This window comes from Aedes aegypti, chromosome 3 (genome assembly GCF_002204515.2).
Source record: "Aedes aegypti strain LVP_AGWG chromosome 3, AaegL5.0 Primary Assembly, whole genome shotgun sequence".
Taxonomy (NCBI): domain Eukaryota; kingdom Metazoa; phylum Arthropoda; class Insecta; order Diptera; family Culicidae; genus Aedes; species Aedes aegypti.
This window is the reverse complement of record NC_035109.1, coordinates 364557845-364579141: the sequence shown is the minus strand read 5'-3', so window position 1 is coordinate 364579141 and position 21297 is coordinate 364557845. Positions and strand designations below refer to the sequence as shown.

Here is a 21297-nt window from a genome sequence, read left to right as displayed (position 1 = left end):
TAAGATCCTGTTAAAAGATTTCCTATGGTTTTCGTCCATAAAAGCTTTACAAATACTTTAATGAATATTTTCATATATTTTGCTAGGTATTCTATTAGGAAATTCCTACATGATTTTTCGAAAATTTATGTATTGATACTCTCATAGATGACTTAACTTTTTTTCTGGTGTATCTTCATGAATTTAGCCTTGTGTTCCTTTAGGGGTTCTTACAACAGTTATCCAAGTATTGCTCCAGGAATTCCGTCTAGGTATTGGTTAAATAATTCTTCCTTGGATAGTTACTGTGACTCCAAGAAATACTCCAGGGAATCTTTTGAGAATGCCTCAAAAAATTTCGTTAGGCATGGATTGCCTGTACTTTAGTAGGTTTTTTCCGAGGATTCCACTATGATTTTTTTCAAAAATTACTTCAACAATGTCTTCACTGTTGTAAGCATGATGACCGTACAATTCGTAATTGATACCCAACAAACATTTTTCAGGATGTCTATTGATTCGGGAAAAACCGGGAGTTTGGAGAACACCCCGGGAAAATATTAGTTAGTAGAATAGTGTAGGTAGGGTGTTAGTAGAGAGATAATTAACAGTTAAGATCTTCGGAAAAATTTAAGACGTGTACTTAGGAATTCCTGGCAAGATGCTTCTTAAATTTATATTCAAATTCATGGTTGAATGAGATATTTGCTGGAGTCCTAACGGAAACCGAACCCATAATTGACCAGATTCTTAAAAGATCACTGAAATGGTTATTGAGTAGATTGATAATAAGGTTTCTAGAGGAGTCGAGAAAAGGTTATGAGCTTATTTTATCGTAATATTTTCGTACAAATTTGGCATATTTCTTGGGGGCATTTTTTATATTATTCCAAAACCTATGAATCTTTGAACAAAAATCTATGAAAACAAAACATCAACAAAATCTATAAATTTGAGGGGGTGGATGGTCTTTTAGATACCGTGATGCATCAATACCCGGACGCTTAAGCAAGGGCAAATCTTCAAACTCAGTTTTGAATAACTTTTCATCGAGTCAAGTTGAAGTCCAATTATCCAACAGACATTTATACATTATATCTTGCTAATAATGATAAACTTTACGTTAAAAATTACAATTAGAGCGTATAAATTGCTAGTTCAATGAGACAAGTCTTGTACCTAAATCCGGACATCAGAGGCAAGCTTGTATTTAAATCCGGACACATTTGAATCAAAATCTGGACAGCTACATTTCAACGCGAAAAAATCGTAAGAGGTTTGTGAAAGCTTAGTTTTAATCGACAAATGCCACATATATAAGAATTTTAAGCTTCAACTTACATAATTGTATGAATAATAAACCGAGGGGGACAACAAATCCAGATTTGTTAAGATTTATGAATATCATAAAAAATCATTCACATTTCTAAAACAATCAAACACAGCGCACTATCTGTTCATCATCTGTATCATCTTCATGCATCTTTTCCATCTTTTCGCATCTACTTCTTCGCTGCGCATCCTAGGACTGTCACTTGCGCATCTTTTTGTCACATCACCAAAACAGCAAAATGTTTCTCGATTGTTTACACAAGTTTCTTTGAATGGGAAAAAAAGGTAAATTTATCAATATTGTTGTTAGTTTCTTTCTGAATTGTCTGGTCCCAGACAGGTGAAACATAGGTCGTATCCGAGGCAGTCAATAATGTGTAGGAGTACTAAATGCACTAGGTAAGTCGACTCAACCGTGTGTTTTAGTGAGGTTTTGTTTTCAATTTTGTTTTGAAACAATCTTCCAGACTCTGGATTACAGAGGATCTTCCAGGAGCCTTCATCACGTTCACCGGAATACAGAGAAAACCATAATGTGGAAGAGAACATTCCTCCCGGATTCATAGGCACGCAATTGGTGATAAAGTGAATCGCATTGGAAATATATACTTGTATAGAAAAGGTTGCCGACATAAATGTCCCTGAAGTATATTCGAAACATAAGTTGATTAGAAATGCAGCAATAGAGTAAAACAATGTGGATAACCTGTACTTATAAGTCTAATTATTCGTTTGTTTCTGAAAAACCTACACTCTTAAAAATAATGAAAATTACTCTGGACGTAATTCTGGTTATGACTGACTGACACATGATGTAAGTGATGGAACGACACAAAAACGTGTCCTTGATGATGTATTGAACAAAAAATGTAATTTTAAATGTTAAAGGTCACGAAATCGATGGAACTATGATCAACATTTCCCGAATTAGACACTAACGTATTTGAAATTGGACACAAATTTACGTCATTCGGTTCGCTTCTTTTATGTGCATCCCAAAAGATGTAAATCACATTATTTTTTGGTACTGTGTTTGTTGGCAATCGACCTTTATTCCCGGATTTTTGGACTAAAAAGCTCATTGCCACCATTGCCATTGCCATGACCACTTCTGCATTTGCATATCGTATGACTTGTACGATGAGGCCTTTCTTAGCCGAGTGGTTAGAGTTCGTGGCTACAAAGCAATGCCATACTGAAGGTTTCTGGATTCATTTCCCGGTCGGTCCAGGATCTTTTCGTAATGGAAATTTCCTTGACTACCTGGGCATAGAGTATCATCGTACTTGTCACACGATATACGAATGCGGAAATGGCAACTTTGACAAAGAAAGCTCTCAGTTAATAACTGTGGAAGTGCTCATTGAACACTAAGCTGAGAAGCAGGCTTTGTCAAGAACAAGAAGAAGACTTGTAAGATGATACCCCGGAAGGTCGAGAAAATAGACATCTCCAAAAATTTCTCAACGGATGAATTCAAAGCCTCCACTACCATGCTTTGTTGTATAGCTGCGCATTTACCATTTAACCATCGAAACCATGAATACGATCCTGTTTCCATGCCACTCGGTTTGAATGGATCATTAAAATAACCAAAACGGCCGCTATGGAAAGCATAGATAGCGCCACCGTAGCCTTGTGTGTTTGACAGAACAGCAATGCTGTCACAATGTTAAATCCCATATACAGTGGCGCCTTTGTTTTGATGCGGTGAGCACTTGCAAAAACTACCTTCAATGATTCATTAAAGTATGGATTGCGAAAATGGAACTAAATGCTAATATAAGATGGTGGAAATCTGAAGAAATTTGCATTTCTTCCTATACCCTTTTCCCACCACATTCATCAGCGCTAGTCAACCAGTGAGTTATTTATTCATTCAAAAATATTCACATTGCATTGTTATAAGAATAGTAGATAATATTGTAAAATAAATCCGTCATTCCGTAATCCTAACCGTGGTTCCATAGTTCCAAACCTGGTCGACAGCTATTCTTTACTTTAGATTCCAAGCTCGGTTCAGCTTTCATCGCTCATTGTTTGCATCCATCCAAAAAGTTCTTCGGTATCTGAATCGGAATTCATAGTTCCGGTCCGGTTCATTGCTGCTGGGCGGATACTGTGCAGTGATCCGCTGCCAATGTATGGTTATCCATGAGCCATCGAAAGTTTCGAATGGCTTTCGGCCCAGGTCGATCATTGCATAATAGATATACTTCCGCTGTTTCGCCTAAAACAAAAGAATCATTTTTTTGAGTAATTGCATGTTCTTGTCTCAGATTGCATGTTACTTACCAAACAAATTTCCTTTTTGATTATTGAGTGTACACTATCATTACTATCATAAAAGTAAACTGATTTTTTTCATCGGTTCAATTTCACCATAGATACATGTCATCTATTCTATCTGACATAGCATCAATGCATATCTTCTTCCATCTCATCTATCCAATGCATCGTATGTCAGCGTTGCAAAGAGGTGAAGGTGCACCGATCTAAATTATCTACTTTAATCTTAATGAACGCCAAACGGTGGATGTAGATGTGTCGTCCCCCTCGGAATAAACAGCTGCAGCATGCGAATAAATTGTTTTTAGGCAAACGAAAGGCTTTCTATTCACTAATAACACTTCCTACAATAGTGTTGTATTGGTATTGTATTCATTTTATTGAAATACAAGCTCGAACAAGTAAAAAATGTTGTCCGGATTTAAAACCACTTGCCTGAGATCCCGGACAGCTTTCATGCACTACTTTAAATGTTAATACACACTATATTTTAAGACCGCTTGGTAGCCAAATCACTGAATAATCGTTGTTCTTCACTTTCATGATGAAACATTAATAAAAAAAAATAATTTCAGCGCTATTTCTTTGACTAAATGTTGTGATGCGTTCGTCATTGATTTTAAAATTTAACTAGCACTGAGGATGAATTGACGTCTAACTGGGGGTACAATTTTGTTTTCATGTCTATCAATTATCTGGCAATGGTAACTAGATTACCAATGAGAGGAGAATGATCAACGTTTATAACAGTGTAAATTAGGTGTAAAACCAAATAAATTAACATTCAATTTAACTTGCAATTGGAGAAAAATGTCAGAGTGTCCGGATATTGATACCGTCCGGATTATGATTCAGCACGGTATTTCATTGATATTTTTCCCTCTTTTGAAATTTAAGCTCGCAGTATGTTATAAATTTAATTAAAATTAAGTTAGACCATGTCATCCAAATTTCATACTGTACTAGTTGGCCCGGCAAACTTAGTATTGTTTTAGTTTTTCATACTTTCCCAGTGAATTCCATAAATTATTTTTGCAAACGAACACGTCAAAACCTTTATCCAACAAAATTAAGAAATAATTATCCAAATCTGTTAACCCGTTCTCAAGCCAACTCGTGGCATACAAGCACAATTCAATTTTTATTTATTTAGATTGGAAAAAAACATAAACATCAAGTCGCCGAATTTTTTTTGCAATCTGTTTGTTAATTTCTTGGGCATCCAGGATTTGGATAACTTATTTTGAATGGACACTCTGATAATTGATGAATAAGAGTTAAACAAACGACTCTGGGGTTGACCGGAATAATCAAAATTGGAAAGGAAACCATACCTTCTTCAGTGTACAATTTTGAGTCAATAATATCAATAACGGCGTCGGCGACGGCCACGTCCTTTCAGTCATCGGAAAAGGGAAGGAATGTTAGTGTAGCGTCCAATGCTACAAGAGACAGAGATCGTCTCTGCATCTCTATGGTTTTCACAGTTTTGTTAGTGGAAGATTTGAAAAAAGTAACGAACCATCCATTGTTGGATTAACGGTTATATAAACGTAGCTTATGTGTTTGCAATGATACAAATGTGTGTTATCACAAGCATGAAACGAGCTCAAAAGTTGGTAATATAACCTCAAAAGTTGGTAATCTATTGACTGATGATAGCAACTCTATCTTATGCTCTGTCCTTGTGATCATTACGATAAATGAAAAAGTTTCAAATAACTACAATCTTCTTTTTCTTGGCATTACGTCCTCACTGGAACAGAGCCTGCTTCTCATCTTCGTGTTCACTGAGCACTTCCACAGTTTGAAAGCTTTCTTTGCTAAAGTTGCCATTTTCGCAATCCTATATCGCTTGACAGGTACGAATATACTCTATGTCTATGAAGTCAAGAAAATTTCCATTATGAAAAGATTCTGGACCGACCGGGAATCGAATCCAGACAACTCCATCATGGCTTTGCTTTGTAGCCACGGACTCTAACCACTCGGCTAGTGAAGGTCCTAATAACTACAATTCCTGTTATTTACTGTTGGAAAATTTAATTGCTCGTTTTTTGCCCTTCATGAAACGAGCTTTTCATTTTAACCTTCAAAAAATATTTGACAAAAATAAATAATATAAAATTCAAAGTAAGCAATGCAAAACTAGTCGATGTGTCTTTGAAAGAAGACGAAAACATTATCAAATTAAAAAACTAACACTTTAAAGTTTGAAATTTGCTCTTAAAGGTTTGAAACGATAATTTAAAAAAAATGGTTATACAGCGTTACAAAAATGGAATTTTTGCGTGTCTTAAAGATCAAATTATGTGACTCTAGTACATTATGAGTTGCTGAATTTAAAGCCGTTCTCAGAAATGCTCCAGCACTTCACAATACATAACCTTATAAGGCTGATAAAAAACTCATTTAAATTAAATTCATTAAGGGAAATTAAACAAGTTTTTGAAAAACTCAAGGCAAAAATTAAGATACTATGATCAGATATGCGGATATACAATGTATCGTTATAAGTTGGTTGGTATATACGACTTGGTCCACTAAGCCCTCTATCGGAAATTTGTTTTCAAAATGAACACATAACCTTTCGTTTACGGTTCCGGTTTGGTTAGATAAAAGTAAAATTATTAGAGAAAAAACAGCAACAAGAAACCGATAAGCGATAGTTCCCACAAGCAGCGAACGGGCGAAACCCGTTCGCCATTCACAACACGCTGATGATAGTTCGCCTTCGTCGAGTAGTGGTCGTCGAGTTGACTCAGTTTTTCTTAACTTTCATCTCATAACTTTCCAACGTTTCCTTCCGGGTGCGGAAATCGATCGGGATCGTTGTCGGCTACCAGGCAGGGCACTTTCGTTCGCTTCGTCCGCTCCAGAAAGTGCCCTTTTTTCAGCTCCTTAATAATTTATTTTTATGTCCGGTCTCTCTCTCAGTGTGTATATCGCTTTCGGTGATGATATTTTATTAGTTGAGTGGAAACAAAAAAGATTCTTGTTTTTTCTGAATCGAAGTGCGGCGGTATGATATGGGAAGGGCGGAGGAAAATGATTGGTTTGTTTTGTGCACCATATTTTTTCGCTTTTGAAAGTATCAACGACAGGAAGACATTTACAATTATTTTTCTGCAATGGATGGCCCAGAGGAAATCATAATGGTTGATTAAGTGTACATGATTATAACCTTAATGATAACGAAACAATATGACTTTTGGATTTATCGTGCAATGGCTTAGGTGTTCTTCATGATAAACGCTCAGCTTATTAGCAAGATCAAGCTAAGGGTCCTGGGTTCGAGTCCAACCGGTCCAGGATCATTTCGGATCCAAAATTGTCTTGACTTCTCTGAGTATAGATTATCATCGTACCTGACTCACGATATACGAATTCAAAAATGGTCAATTTGTAAAGAAAGCTCTCAGCTAATAACTATGCAAGTGCTCTTGGAACAGCTTAGAATAAGGCTCTATCCCAGTTGGGACGTAAAGCTAGAAAGAAGAGGACGTTTCGTACTTTATCAAGACACTAAGTTTAACGAAGCATAATTTTTGTATTCAAGTTGATCAACTATTTTCACTCATTTACTTCAGTGACATTCCGATATTCAAACCCAGAAGCAAATTTTCCTCAAATCTTCGACTGCCCCAAAAAGGAAACACAAAAATTTGCCATAAACTTGGAAGGGCGCCACACAAACATTTCCATCACTACTGCTGCATTCGCCAACCCAAAAGGATGGACTTCGAATTGAAAGCTCCAGAAAAACGAAATGCTATGGTCAGCAAATCGAATAAAGCCCGGTAAATGTTGGAGGTTTTCACATTATGCTTTCATTTTTTTTTCTTTTCGCTTTTCTCGTATAGCCAGTGTTGCTGAAAGGCTGTCGATTCTTTCGAAAATTGATAAAATAAATTAAAACGATATACGAGCAAACTTGACAGGAAAATATGCCAACTAAAAACAAGCATGATAAGCTACTTTCTGGAAGTGTCTTAATTAGGACGTACAAAATTTCTTCATTGCCAAGGGATTTTATATTTTTGATTTTGTTTTAGAAAGTTTTCACAAGTTCTTTTGTTTCAAATCAGTCCCCCAGGAATTTTCAAAAACGTTCTCTTGATTGAGAATGCTTTCGAAATCCTGAGTAGCTTGATTTTCAATTGGAATAGTGAGCTAAATTGCTAAATTAAATTTTTGTGCGCTTTCAAACTGCATAGAAAGTTTTTGAGCTTTTTTGCAATTAGTTGGTAATAATTTTCTCTTTCAATGCCGGAATTGGCTTCCTAGGTTTTATCAAAATTATAGATAATTTCCAAAAGGGCTTAGAGCCAAGGTCGAATTGAGATATATTATTTTCATTTTTTTTTTGTTTCTTAATTGTGAAAATCCTTTTTCAATTTCTTTCTGCAGATCCTGCCATATAATTTTCATATCAGGATTCCAATCCAACGATCATAACTAATAGGTGGATTTCCCCAATCTCTTTTCGAAAGATGTGCCAACTTTGCACAAAACGGTTCCTCTTAAATTTGATTGACTTTTCTTCGCCGCTCGTTTGCTTCCGAGAGTCGGCTTCGATTGAACTGCACCGATCCTTTTTTTTCGCTTCCTTCCTTCCTTCCCCAGAATCGAAGCGTTTCCAGGTTCACGGCTCCAGGTAGCCAGAAAAGCTCATGCGATTAAAGTTGGACTCTGGACGGAATTTTGTTTGAAGTTTCCGAGATGGTGCTCTCCATCTGGAAAAAGCGAGGGAGTCTGGGCTATCGCACCATTACCGCGAAAAGTGGAATCAATTGAAAGTTTTTCCTATTTTCAGGTGTAAAATTTTCCTCGCTCGCTGATAGCAAACGGAAGCTCCATCCGAGGTTGGAACCATTCGAATGTGAATAATTCAAACGGTAAACTTGCTCTTCCTCGTCCCCCGCGCAGTTTTCCACCACAGAGGATTGACGATCTGACATATTTCATCGAGTGGGTGGGTGGGGCGATTTTCGGAACGGAAGATTCCAGAAGTTGGGATTGTGGGAGCGGGATGTGTTTGCCTTTGGGAAATTTCTATCGCTAATGCTTGAAAGTTAAAAGCGTGGCGAGTACGGCACATTAAGCGTAATAATTACTTTTTCGCCGAAGTGGTGGCGGTGGTGTAATATGTGTTCACATGTGTGGAAAAGTGAACGTGATGGCGGTCGGTAGTGGTATGGTTCTCGATGGAGCTTAGATAAAGTGTACTTTTGGTTACTCCTCGATTGAACTTTGCACGCTTGCTTGCTCGGCACGTTTACACTTGTAGGTTGTTGAACAGGTTGGCGATGATGAGATGAGGAGGCTGTGTTTGATGATGGGTATGGATTTCTGCGTGTTTATTTTGAGAATTGTAGATAAACTGAATGCGTCATCGAATAGAACTCTCCAAGAAATCTTGTATCAAATCTACAACATTTCAGTTTATAAGCTAATGGTTATTACGCGAAGATGGGTTCATTCAACTTACATAAGTTGAATTCAACGCAAATAGCAAGTACATATGATATATAACATTTTTGTGAAATTCACCTTTGTACCAATAGATCTGAAATTTAATTGTATTACATATTGATACAACATAATACTAGGAATATGGTATTTGTTAGAATGACGATATCACGAACGAATATAACTGACAAAGACACTGTCTTCAGCGGTGGTAGGTCATTTGGCATAAAGTCGTTTGGCATAAACCCGATTGACATAATGGTAATTTGGCATAGAGTGGCTGTAATAAATTGCACTGACGACATCAGGCTTCTAGAAACAATTGACACAAAAAATGACACTTTTATTAACAATCTCACGCTTTTGAATAACCTAAGGCATCTTTTCCCAAATGTGGCTTTCGCAGCCCCCCAGCATGTCTGCTCATTGCTTTGCCTGTACTTTGAAAAGCGAGCTGACAAAACGTTGGGGATGGTCGCGAAAACTATGTTTGTAGAAAATATTTCCAATAGTATTTTATTATTTACTCGGAAATTACCCTTCTTTCATATATGAGTTATTTTTTGAGTTGCGATGTTGGACAAAACTTTAGTATTGAAGCTTTAGATATATTCAGCATAATTTCATTCTTCTTACAAACATTGAATGTTCTTTCGGTACATGATGTAACAATAATTTAGTTTCATCAAATCAGGATAATAGTGTTTTCTGACTCAGAACACCTAGATATAGGAAATTAATGTGATGTGTGTAATGATACTAATGAAGAATTAAAAAAAGGTTTATTTTTTAGAGAGCTATTTAAGTCCAACTGATATAATGGCGACAAACATTAATCTGTCAAAGTTATCACCGAAAAGAGAAATTGATTACTGCAGTTTCTCGGATAATTCTGAACGCAACTTTGCTGTCCTTTCGTTGTTGCAATCATTTTTGACTGTTCTTTACATTAATACTGTTATAACATAATATTTTCTGAAGCCTATCTATTTTTTTATCTCACTGTTTTATCGATTCTTACAAATCATGCTGTTAGAATAATCATTACTTTGAATCCTACTACCTATAACTTTAACATATTTTTAAACGCAAGATTTTGTTATGCTAAAACAAATATAATGTCAATCACAAATTTTCTCTTCTTCAATAAATAGACGGTTTTCGTGACTTACACTTCCATTAAATATATTAAAATAATACTGGATCCATTAATGAATGTTTGCCCTTTACTGGCATAAACCAGATTTGCTGGTATGTCTGAAACATAGTATTTGGAAACTTGCAATCAGAAGACACAGTGTGTTTGTTTGACAAATTGAGACATGAATTTGCGAAAAAATACGCGTTCTAGTGAGACTCGAACTCACGACTCCGTGTACGCTAGACCGGCGCTTTAACCAACTAAGCTACAGAACACCTTATGATTCTGCGGAATAGAAAGCCAAACTGAATCCGAGTACTAACTATAAACACATCTCTTTTCGCAAATCCATGTCTCTTTCGGACTTAGATGCCAAACCCCCAACACGCTCACGTTTGTATCTCCCGATCGCAAGTGAGAGCGAATTGTTTATGGATACTGAGTTCTTACGCTCTACAGCCGCATACCTATAAGCCGAATGCTTGCCGGCACGAAATTCAGTATGCGTTGAGCTCTCAGTGCGGTCGCACGCTCTACGACCAACTGCGCCAGGAGGACGCAACGTGCCGGCAAGCATTCGGCTTATAGGTATGCGGCTGTAGAGCGTAAGAACTCAGTATCCATAAACAATTCGCTCTCACTTGCGATCGGGAGATACAAACGTGAGCGTGTTGGGGGTTTGGCATCTAAGTCCGAAAGAGACATGGATTTGCGAAAAGAGATGTGTTTATAGTTAGTACTCGGATTCAGTTTGGCTTTCTATTCCGCAGAATCATAAGGTGTTCTGTAGTTTAGTTGGTTAAAGCGCCGGTCTAGCGTACACGGAGTCGTGAGTTCGAGTCTCACTAGAACGCGTATTTTTTCGCAAATTCATGTCTCAATTTGTCAAACAAACACACTGTGTCTTCTGATTGCAAGTTTCCAAATACTAATACTGGATCGTTTAAATATTTTACCTTATATATTTCCTTTTTAAATTGTGTTCGAGTTTTGCTGTGATTAGATTTTTTTGGCAAAACTTTTAATCAAAAAACGCCTCTCTTTTTTTATTTTGATTTATACTGCAATAATTGATCTTAGGATTAAAACTTTCAATATTTTGCATATAATGTGCATATCAAGTTTGTGCAAACCAAGGCAAAGCTTGTTTCAGTAAAATCTTCTATGGTCACTTCTTTAATTATCAACTGATAATTTTATTTTACAATTCACCGTGTTCATATATGTATATCACGATAAGCTCATAGATATTTTATGACCTGAGAAGAAGAGGAAATTATTATTATGAAAAGATCTTCGACTTTCATCAAGTTATGCTTTCTATATCAACGATAAACTGTTCGTTCATTATTCAGTGATGTATTGGGGCGGTCCATTAATTACGTAAGACAATTTTGACAGTTTTTCATCCCCCCCCCCATCCCTCCGTGGTAAGATTTTTTGTATGAAAATTTAAAATAATTTGTATGACGCGTAAGAAATCTCAAACTCCCCTCTTCTCCCATAACCCCTTACGGAATTTATGGTACCCCTTACCTGGTTTTAATCAAATTACACACTTAAATTATTTCACCGATCTCAGTAAAAATTTTCGCCGAGAACCCAACAGCTGATAATTCGGTAATTTTCAACGCCAAATTTACCGAGATTCGGTTAACGTTTATCGAGATCTCGGTAAAAGTTTTACCGATAACCGTCAAATTATTACCGAGATATCAGCTGTTGGGTTCTCGGCGAAACCGTTTAAGTGTGTATATTTCGCTGAAATGTATGAAACAACAGTATTTCAAATCCACTGTTCATAATTTATTAAAAATACTGTTTTTTAGGTTTTTCTCAATTTGGTTAAGTTAAAACATAGCGACGTATACACAACCTAAGATACATTCGGCACTTGTTGGTAACATATTTTGTTTGGCAAATCTCCAACCGAACACTACGCGTTCCGAAAAAGAGTGTGAATTTTCGAAGGTGCAGAAGAATTCGCTAACTATATGTGTAATATATATCGTTTGAATCTTCTCAAACTAAATAACCCATTATGCCAAACGACTTTTACTTTTACTTTTCACATACTGCCAAACGGGGTGCAATTTTTTATATTTTAAAGTAGACAAAAAATGAAGTGTTTTGAACAGTGGGTCAAGATGGAGAAATCATGGACAAAAAAGTTACGATTTTTAAAAAAGGTTGATTTTTCAATATGGTCTAAATGAACTTTTTGAATGCTTTTCGACCTGATTTTATGAAAGTACGCAAAATTTGCAACAAAAAAGGTCTATGAGAAAATTTTGCTTATTGCTACCGTTTCCGAGATACAGCGATTTTAAAATTAATATTAATGAAAATTCACAACTTTTGGTTGTTTTCGGATGTTTTTCGAGTTGAAAAAATAAAGAATATTTTTTTTTCTGAAAGCATTTTATTTCATGTTCTTATGCAATGAGCATCCTATTTTAATAAGATTTCATACTTTTTCATAATGTTTACAAGTGTTGCAGCTCCATCGGACAAGAAATAAATTTTGTTCAAATTTAAGTGCTTTTCTTGGCGTGTAAAATTAATCATTTTTGAGATAAATAAGTTAACAAATATAGAATCATGCCGCAAATCATTGGAAATCACTACAAAGCTTAAATGATTGAGCATGCAATTTTCCTTAAAATAAATTGCAAATGGATGAATAGTTGCTTGCTGCGCTTTCCAGTGATGACTTTGAACTTCATCCTGAAGTACAAAAGTGTAATTTTCTGAAAAATTACATATAGCTACAAATTCTCTTTCCTGCAAGTTATTTTTTTATTTTTCAAAAATGTAGACTGCTCTTTTTAAACTAAATCATATGGTTTCAATTTTTCTAACTTTTGAATGAAATAGGAAACAAACACCTCTTTCTGTTTTGTGAACGTCTCTACATCGCATCTATCAGTTGTGACCCATTGTTCAAAAATAATTTCATCAACAAATTTTTCACCCATTTCTTCTAATAACTTTTTTTCTAAGGAAGTTGTGTCAATGCAATTTTCACATCGGCGTAAAAAACAATCTACTGTTGCATTTTCACATGTCAAACTATCTGTAAACACTTTTAATTCATTAGATAAACCGTATTTTTTTAAGCTGTGGGTTATGAGATTCACATTTTTGTGAATGGTACATACACAAACGTTGTGAGTTCCCGAGCTAGTTAAGAGTTTACAGTTTTTAAGCCGAAGTTTGGCAAAGGATGAAAATCCGATTTGTATTTCAGTGTTCAATTCCTGGAATCGGTTGTAGGCCTCACGCAATGTGGTAGTCATGAGCCTTTTCTGAACAGCTTGGCGTTTTCCGTCATTCCTAATTCCTAATCTGCTGAAAGAATGAACAAATTTGTAGGCTTATGAGCCTCGAAAAACAATCGAAAGTGACCGAAAATTTAAAATTATATCATAATTTTGTATTAAAATCGCTGTATCTTTAAAACGGTAAAAGTTAGCCTGATAGCCTCAAATACCTTTTTTGTTGTAAATTTTGCGTACTTTCATAAAATCGAGTTGAAAAACATTTAAAAAGTTTATAATGACGATTTTCAAAAATTCACCTTTTTTCAAATCATAACTTTTTTGTCCATGATTTCTCCATCTTGACCCACTGTGCAAAAGACTTCATTTTTTGTCTACTTTAACATATGAAAAAAAATCAAAAAAACGATTTTTGAGAAAATTTATTTATAAGCTTTATTTTCGAAATATAAAAACTTACAAAATTTTTTTACAGAGTATATTTTTTTACGGATAGTCCCAACAATAACCTAAAACTTTACGGAAGACACCAAACTGATCAGACAAACCGTTTATTAGTTAATTTTTTTTGAAAATAATTAAGGAATTTTTTCTAAGGCCCTTCTCAAAAGTTAGGCTAGAGTCAAAATGGCGAACCGATGATGCAAAAAGGGGCTTTTTGGCATAAAGAAAGCATGTGCAAAATTTCATCCAAATCAAAAAAATATATAAATGAAATTTGGGAAAAAGTCGTCATTATCTGTGGAACCGCTCAAATACATTAACTTAAACTTGAAAACAGACAAGCACAGCACCTGACAAAGAGTTACTAAAGCTGAAGCAGGAATCAAACCCCCAATCCTTGACTTGAAGCGCTTTATTTTCTTGCGCAATTGCCGCACGGGTGGTTAAAAAATGTCATTGTCAAAAATGTTAAAATATCATGGGATGGAAAAGTCATTGAGCCAAGTCGGGTGAAATAAATAGCCAAGGACATTATGAGTGCTGAATAACAAACTGTAACTTTAACATTGTTCTTGTAATTGCAAAATTGAACATATTTGGAATTTTATGGAGAACACTTCGCCTCGAGTACTTGAAATAGAACAAAACAAGTAATTGCCAAAGTTGAGCATTTTGTATAAATTCGACACGCCCTGCTATTATTCAGAACAGCATGAGCACGATCGGCGCCCACAGTTACTACTCCGTTATTGCAACAATAGTTGTTCTTACGCACGGAACCATCAGACGCTACTCAGGATCAGTGGCATCCTTAATGTTGAAATACTGGTGCTCCCATTATTATAACAAACAATAATGGATGCGTCCGAATGCAGGTCAATTTTGGGATGGAAGAGAAATGTTAAAGAGTTACTTGCTTTATGGAAGCCGATGAATCCTCTGCACTTCAACAGAAAAAACTGGAACTGGAACGTTTGGATATGGAAAAGGGTTTTTTGAGGCATTCATTGTGGTAAACGATCAAAAAGATTTTGCAATGATTATAAGCAAATGAACAATGTAATCGCATAGCGTGAACCAGACACAATTAACCCTGCATACAATATAATCAACGGATCAAACACTACACTCAAAACAGCACTGTATACCAATAGCGATTTAGTTATTCTTTGAGGCTGAGCAAATACATACAATATAGTAGAAACGCACTAATTTCCTACCTACAAGAAATCAGTGCCAATTTTCGAATTTTCATACAATCCAAGCCAGAATCGTATAAATGGGTCGAAAATTAGTGCACGGTTCTCTTTCCATATTCCAAAATAAGATGTGTAAATTCAAATATAGTTATATGTACAGAACTTAAGTACCAAACTCTTAAAAAAATAGTAGGGTAGCTGTTCAAGTATTCGTCACCCCAAGGAAAAATATTTCTATTTGATCAGTCGATAGACATCTGGATATGGTCAATACGTTCAACGAAAACATTCAATCCTAATTAAGCAGAAAACATATAACAACTGGTCACAAACTTCGTTTTTGTACTCAAAACTGCTGTTGCAAATAATGGATCATATGTACCAGCATGCGCAGCCATAGCTTTAATATATTTTCCTGAATTCGTCACCTACATTGATTATTGTGGCAAATTCAGGAAAACCGTGGCGAAATTAAGTGCAAGGGAACGAAAAATATTAGAAAAATGTTTTTTTTCTGTTATTTTCTCTAAAATGTTTGAGGTTTCTGAAAATGTTTCCATATAATTTCAAAGCGATGAATAATGAATACTAATCCTAACTTAATCCGGGGTGACGAATAGCGGTTTATATTCCCTACATGCTTTTTTGACACCTTACAATGGTTGGCTTACTCAATATGTAAATGGTTTATCTAAATGTTACGAGGCACTGTGGATAGTAACGGATACAAATCGCAAGCGTATATAAACTGAAAATAACTGAAGACATGTAGCTTATGGAAACCTTAACTTTACTAATACAACTATACTGACAGATGTCTTCTTCATTATGAGATATTTTGGACATCGACAGATTTAAACCTCATAAGTTATGAATGTAGCCGTTTCGGTAAAGCTTGTAGATATTCAAGACCTCAACCAGATTCAGCACTCCAGCTTTGAATGACCTAAAGTAGTGATTCCCAAAGTGGACAAATTCGGTTCCGGGTCATTTGGCTCGCTCAACTCTACGGCGAACCCAGTATCGTGAAGGTAGCTAAAGCTGGAAGGATACGCTGGGCAGGGTATGTTGCAAGAATGCCGGAAAACAACCCTGTAAAGATGGTGGTCGCTACGAATCCGGTCGGAACAAGAGGGCGTGGGGTGCAGCGAGCTAGGTGGATTGACCAGGTGCACCAGGACCTGGAGAGCGTGGGTCACAGTCGAGGATGGAGAGAAGCGGCCATGAACCGAGTGAATTGGCGAATTATTGTTGGCGAGGCTTTGCCAAGATAATTGATGTAAAGCCAAATAAGTAAATAATAAGTCATTTGGCCGAACGCCATTTAGCCGAATGTCGTTCGGCCGAAAGGGTAATTTGGCCGAACGCCATTTGGCCGAATGCCGTTTGGCCGAAAATTCAAACAATAAGGAACTGTAACAGTAAGAATGTAATTAAAATGAATCTCAAAGTTGAATTTCGAAGAACAGCTTATTTTTTGGAAAAAGAATAAATCATCATAATGAGATTTTTAGTTCAGGAAACAGTCAGAGCTAAAATCCCTAATGTAAGCATCTATTCACTTTTATACTAACGGCAACAGCTGGCAGTAGAGGTTTTTCTCCTTGCGCTTGTAATCATTTTTTGACAGTGACTGAAACGGCTTACGACTTACTCGTCCTTCTGAAGGATCGGTTTGCTTAAATTCCCCAAGTATCGTACTTAGTAAATTATTTCATAGCAACCAAATTAACATACAGGTTTTGCAAACACGAAATATTGGCTTAGTCTTTTGACAACGGAGAAACAGTTTGCTTCTTTGGCGTGAGTGTTCGTACGGCTTCACGCAACGGTGCAGAGTTCAGTTCACACGTTGCAATTTTAATTTTGGAAGAGAATAACATCTCTAATAACCCTTGTGCTGTTTTCAATAAGACTCTATGAACGTTTATAATACGTTCTTAACGTCTTAGTTCCAATTATTATGAAAGAACAGCCCTTGGTAAAAGGAAGGAAAATCTTATATGAATATATAACCAAGGATAATGCAAATCATCGTTATGTTAGTATAACTACGAAGAACTGCCGATGATTTAAAGAATATAAAATCCCAAATTAAAATATAAGCAAAATTTTGCCAATATTTATGAGCAATACGTTTCTCTTGGAAGAGCAGCCTTTTGTCAAAAGAATAAAAAACTTCTGTGAAATCATTAACATATGTAATGCAAATAATCGTTAGATCATTATAACCACAAAGAACTGCCGATGATTTAGAGAAGGTATGATTCCCAATTAAAATGTAAGCAAAATTATTAACAATAGTAATGAAACCAGTAGAACTTGAAATAATCGTCTGTGTGTAAAAGAAGCAAATATTTTGGATAGAATAATTGAAAATCGTTTTAAACTCCAGCACACCGTTAATAACCCAGAAACGAACCAATCATCAGCTAAGAGCCTTGAAACAACTTCATCCTGAATTAACAAGTCGTTCATTCTCAACAAACATGACGTCCCATCCTATCACAGTTATTGGGCCACTCTTCTGAATCCTACACACCAGTGTTGTAGCAATTGGATAATTTTTTGTTCGTGATTCGGCCAAACGGGATTCGGTCAAATGACCCGTTCGGCCAGATGCCATTCGGACAAATGGCGTTCGGCCAAACGGCATTCGGCCAAATGGCCGGACAGCGGCAAATTCACCCCTTGGGGGTGATTTTCAACCCCAGGGGAGCGCAATTTTGTCAAATTGAATTTGGAGGGCGAAAAAGCCAAAAAGGAAGTTAAAGTGCTAGTGTGCGAAAAATTGAAAACAACGAAGTTTTGCGAAGCAACTCTCATGCTTTCGCGGGAGAACTCGCGAGTCTACCAACAACTGCATATAATATTTGAGAGATTCAACTGTGAGTCTACCAATACTGCTTATAATATTTGTAGGAGACACTCATGTTAATGGAAGATTATGTGAATGTTTAAACATGAATCAGCTACTGAGAGTTCACTAAAAAGGTAACGTCCAAAGAATTTGTTGTCACAGATATTTTTTTAAGTAAAAACTAGATGCGAAACAAAGAACAAATATTTCAAAATCTTGAAGAAATCTTGTGTTGATGTTTTTCTTATAGAGAAATTTCAAAATTGTGCAGCTTATGTGTTTTTTTGTTGTTATCTGGGTTTTGAATTTTTTGAAGAGAGAAAGGAAATATCTGAATTCTTCTTAATCAATAAAATAAGGTTAAAAAACAGGAAGTGAACCGAAACTGTATCGAAAGTCGCAGATTGGTTAAAACTAATTCGGAAGCCAGTAATAAAAGCAATACAATTGAATATTTGCATTTATAAACCAGTTGATCATTTTAATAATTATCGATTATCGTAATTTAAAGATAAATGTCGATGATTGAAAACAAATAAAAACTATAGATTTGCTGATACTGAAAAATTTATAAGCATGATGGTTATGCTATGACTCTTTAATGGGTAAGCAAATCAAGGATATTTTTTGACGTACCCAGACTGACGGTGTTTCTGACTGATTTCAGAAAAACGTACTCTAAGCATTGATAACAACAAAATATTTGAATAATGTTATGTTGTATAAGAACTATATGATAAAATACCTGTATTAAATAGGCATAACATAATCAGAATTGATGTAGTGCTGGTTTATCGTTACAAGGTCAAAATATCTCCTAGTTCATATATGCTTTAAGCTAGATATGCTGTTTTGCTCAAGAAAAGTAAAAATTTCTGCCCAAGAAATGGTCAAGAAATTTCCTACAGTGAGCTCCATTTGAATTGACATTTCTTTTCAACTGCGTACTGCGATCAAAGAAAAATGCTTTCCTTGAGCATTTCTTGCAAGAAATTTCCCACGCATCAAGATAGGCGACTACTTTTCTGTTGCAGTGCATACTTCGCTTTAAAATAAACAATGGCTAACACTTTTCAAAACGTATAGAGTACTCTACCAGTAAATTTGATAATTTGATCAACTTTGGTACACTTTTGATAAGCTGGATCAGAATCTTTACACAGTGTAGCGTTTATGTAATACAAAAATATAAATTACATATCTGTTTATTTTCTTATTATAGGTATTTTACATCTTATAATGCATTCGTGTCTCTAAATAAAAGCGTTTTTGGAGTCTCAGTTGACAACCGTCTCTTCCCGATGAGTTCTTTTGTAGTATCAATTTCGTTTTCATGTCCGTTGCTGTTGTTGTTATCGTCGTCGCTGTCGTCGTCGTAGTCGTCGTCATCACCACTTGAGTCGGTATGAGCCGATGATGGTTTGCAATCGTTGTTTTGCTCCTTGTCAGAGCTGCTCGGTGCATGACATTGAGTCGATTTTTGGTAGCTCTCGATGATGTTTGTTTTTGGTTCCCATTCTTCGGGTAACTTACGTAGCTACGTAGATTATCTAAGACAATGTTTGCCGGCAATGAGCCTCTGTACGTGCCATAAATTCTTTTGTTCTGATGACTTTTACTGTGCGCCGTGTTTTGGTGCTGTCTCGCTCCTTCTCACGGGCAACTTGAAAACGGTGCGCACAGTAAAAGTCATGCGTTTTATAGCATGCATAGGCTCATAGCTTTTCTATTCTCATCCGAACCGCTCTAACACCATTAGGTACACCCGAAAAATAGTTCTTCCAGACATCGTTATGGATAGAAAGAACCTTGCTGTATTGTTGTAGATGCTTGGTGATCAGCGTGTTGGGCATCTGCGGTGGCAGATCATGGATCTTAACGGTAGTGGTAGGGCCGTCCACATACGCCGGGACGTAATAGTCAATCCCGTGGTAGATAAACGAATGTTGTAGATGGTGTAATTTATGAAGCCGTGGTGCTATGCTTGTGTTGCTCATCTCTATGAACACGCAGTTTTCGAGATGGTGCAACTGGATGCTCTTCATGTCGGCCATGTCGAGCTTGAGTGTGTTTCTTCGGTGTTTAAAATGCAAAATTTTATAGTCACTGATACCGCGAGCGAAGAACGGTTGCCAACTGACATTAGGGGATGATTTTTAAAAATATTAACCAAGGAGGCGAAGGTTTTAAAAGTTTGGGAAACACTGGTCCTAGAGTAACGAAAAATAAACGAAAATCTTCTCAGTTAGGTGTTGAGGCAAAACAAGCGCATAATAATTGATTTTGTTTATAATAGTTGTAGTTGAATGTAGTTGAAAATACAAAAACTTGTGAAATAATTTCAATCTTTTGAACACCCCAAAACGTCTAACCAACTTATTACAGTCGAAGCTAGTTATAACGAAAACTTTTTTAACGACAAAAGCTCTGTTTAGCGACATTTTTCGGTCCCTTGAAAAATATTTCAATGTTATATCTATTCTCTATAACGACTCTTCTCTATTGCGACGGTCCTTTGCGATGTTGTTATAACGCGCTTCGACTGTAGAGGCTATTTACATCATATGAAAGAATGATATCAACGGATTGCTACTGTATGCGTAGAGTGAAAATAAATTTCGGTTGAACATGTTGATCTGAGTACTGTTTGATCCTTTGTCGCTTACTCCTACGGGGTGGGTGACGAACACTATTTCGGCGTACAATGCGCTTATAGAATTATGTTGCATATACGGTTAGGCGTGAATATATCATGCATCGCATCACTCTCATCCACATCATGTGACACCCAGATCCTTACCTTATCACACTTACCAAATGTCTCCCCATGACAACTGTGAAGAGGCAAAGGTATACTCGGTCTCTTGTAACAATGGTTGTCCAACTTGCATTCCTTCTCTTCCTCCATGACCTTATGGACGTGGTCGGTGCCGTTATTGACTTTTAAGAATTGAGCTCTCAATTTGCTTATCCCAAACCCCATAAATTTAATTTCTGTGCAACTTCGATTGCTCTGGTCAATCACGAAGTAGCAATTACGATTATTACGGTCATCTATGCTCATGATCATGCTTTTTGCGCTTGGACATGTAGATCTTGAAGCTCATAACTCCAGAGTAGTTCAGATGGCATATCCAAAGGTCAATGAAGTGGCCAATATCACCAGTAGTGATTGATATGTCCTTCAATAAATTTGTTTTGCAAAATCGTAAAGTTTGATGTGTAACAAACCTGGTTTCAGCAACATTCGAAAAGTTGTCACTTTCTGGAGGACTCCAGATTCTTGGATATCCCAAGAAT

General features: G+C 36.2%; 1 protein-coding gene and 2 long non-coding RNA genes across 3 annotated transcripts in view; 2 read left to right on the top strand and 1 right to left on the bottom strand.

Annotated features, from left to right (window-relative positions):
* Positions 1-21297, top strand: part of LOC5566851 (lachesin) — a 601395-nt gene that overhangs the window by 33326 nt on the left and 546772 nt on the right. The window lies entirely within an intron of this gene.
* LOC110677721 lies at positions 1602-2022 on the top strand. The gene is made up of 2 exons (XR_002501152.1): positions 1602-1710; positions 1779-2022. It is a non-coding gene; the product is annotated as an uncharacterized LOC110677721 (long non-coding RNA).
* On the bottom strand, positions 3164-3776 carry LOC110677722. The gene is made up of 2 exons (XR_002501153.1): positions 3607-3776; positions 3164-3541 (listed from the first exon to the last, which is right to left on the bottom strand). It is a non-coding gene; the product is annotated as an uncharacterized LOC110677722 (long non-coding RNA).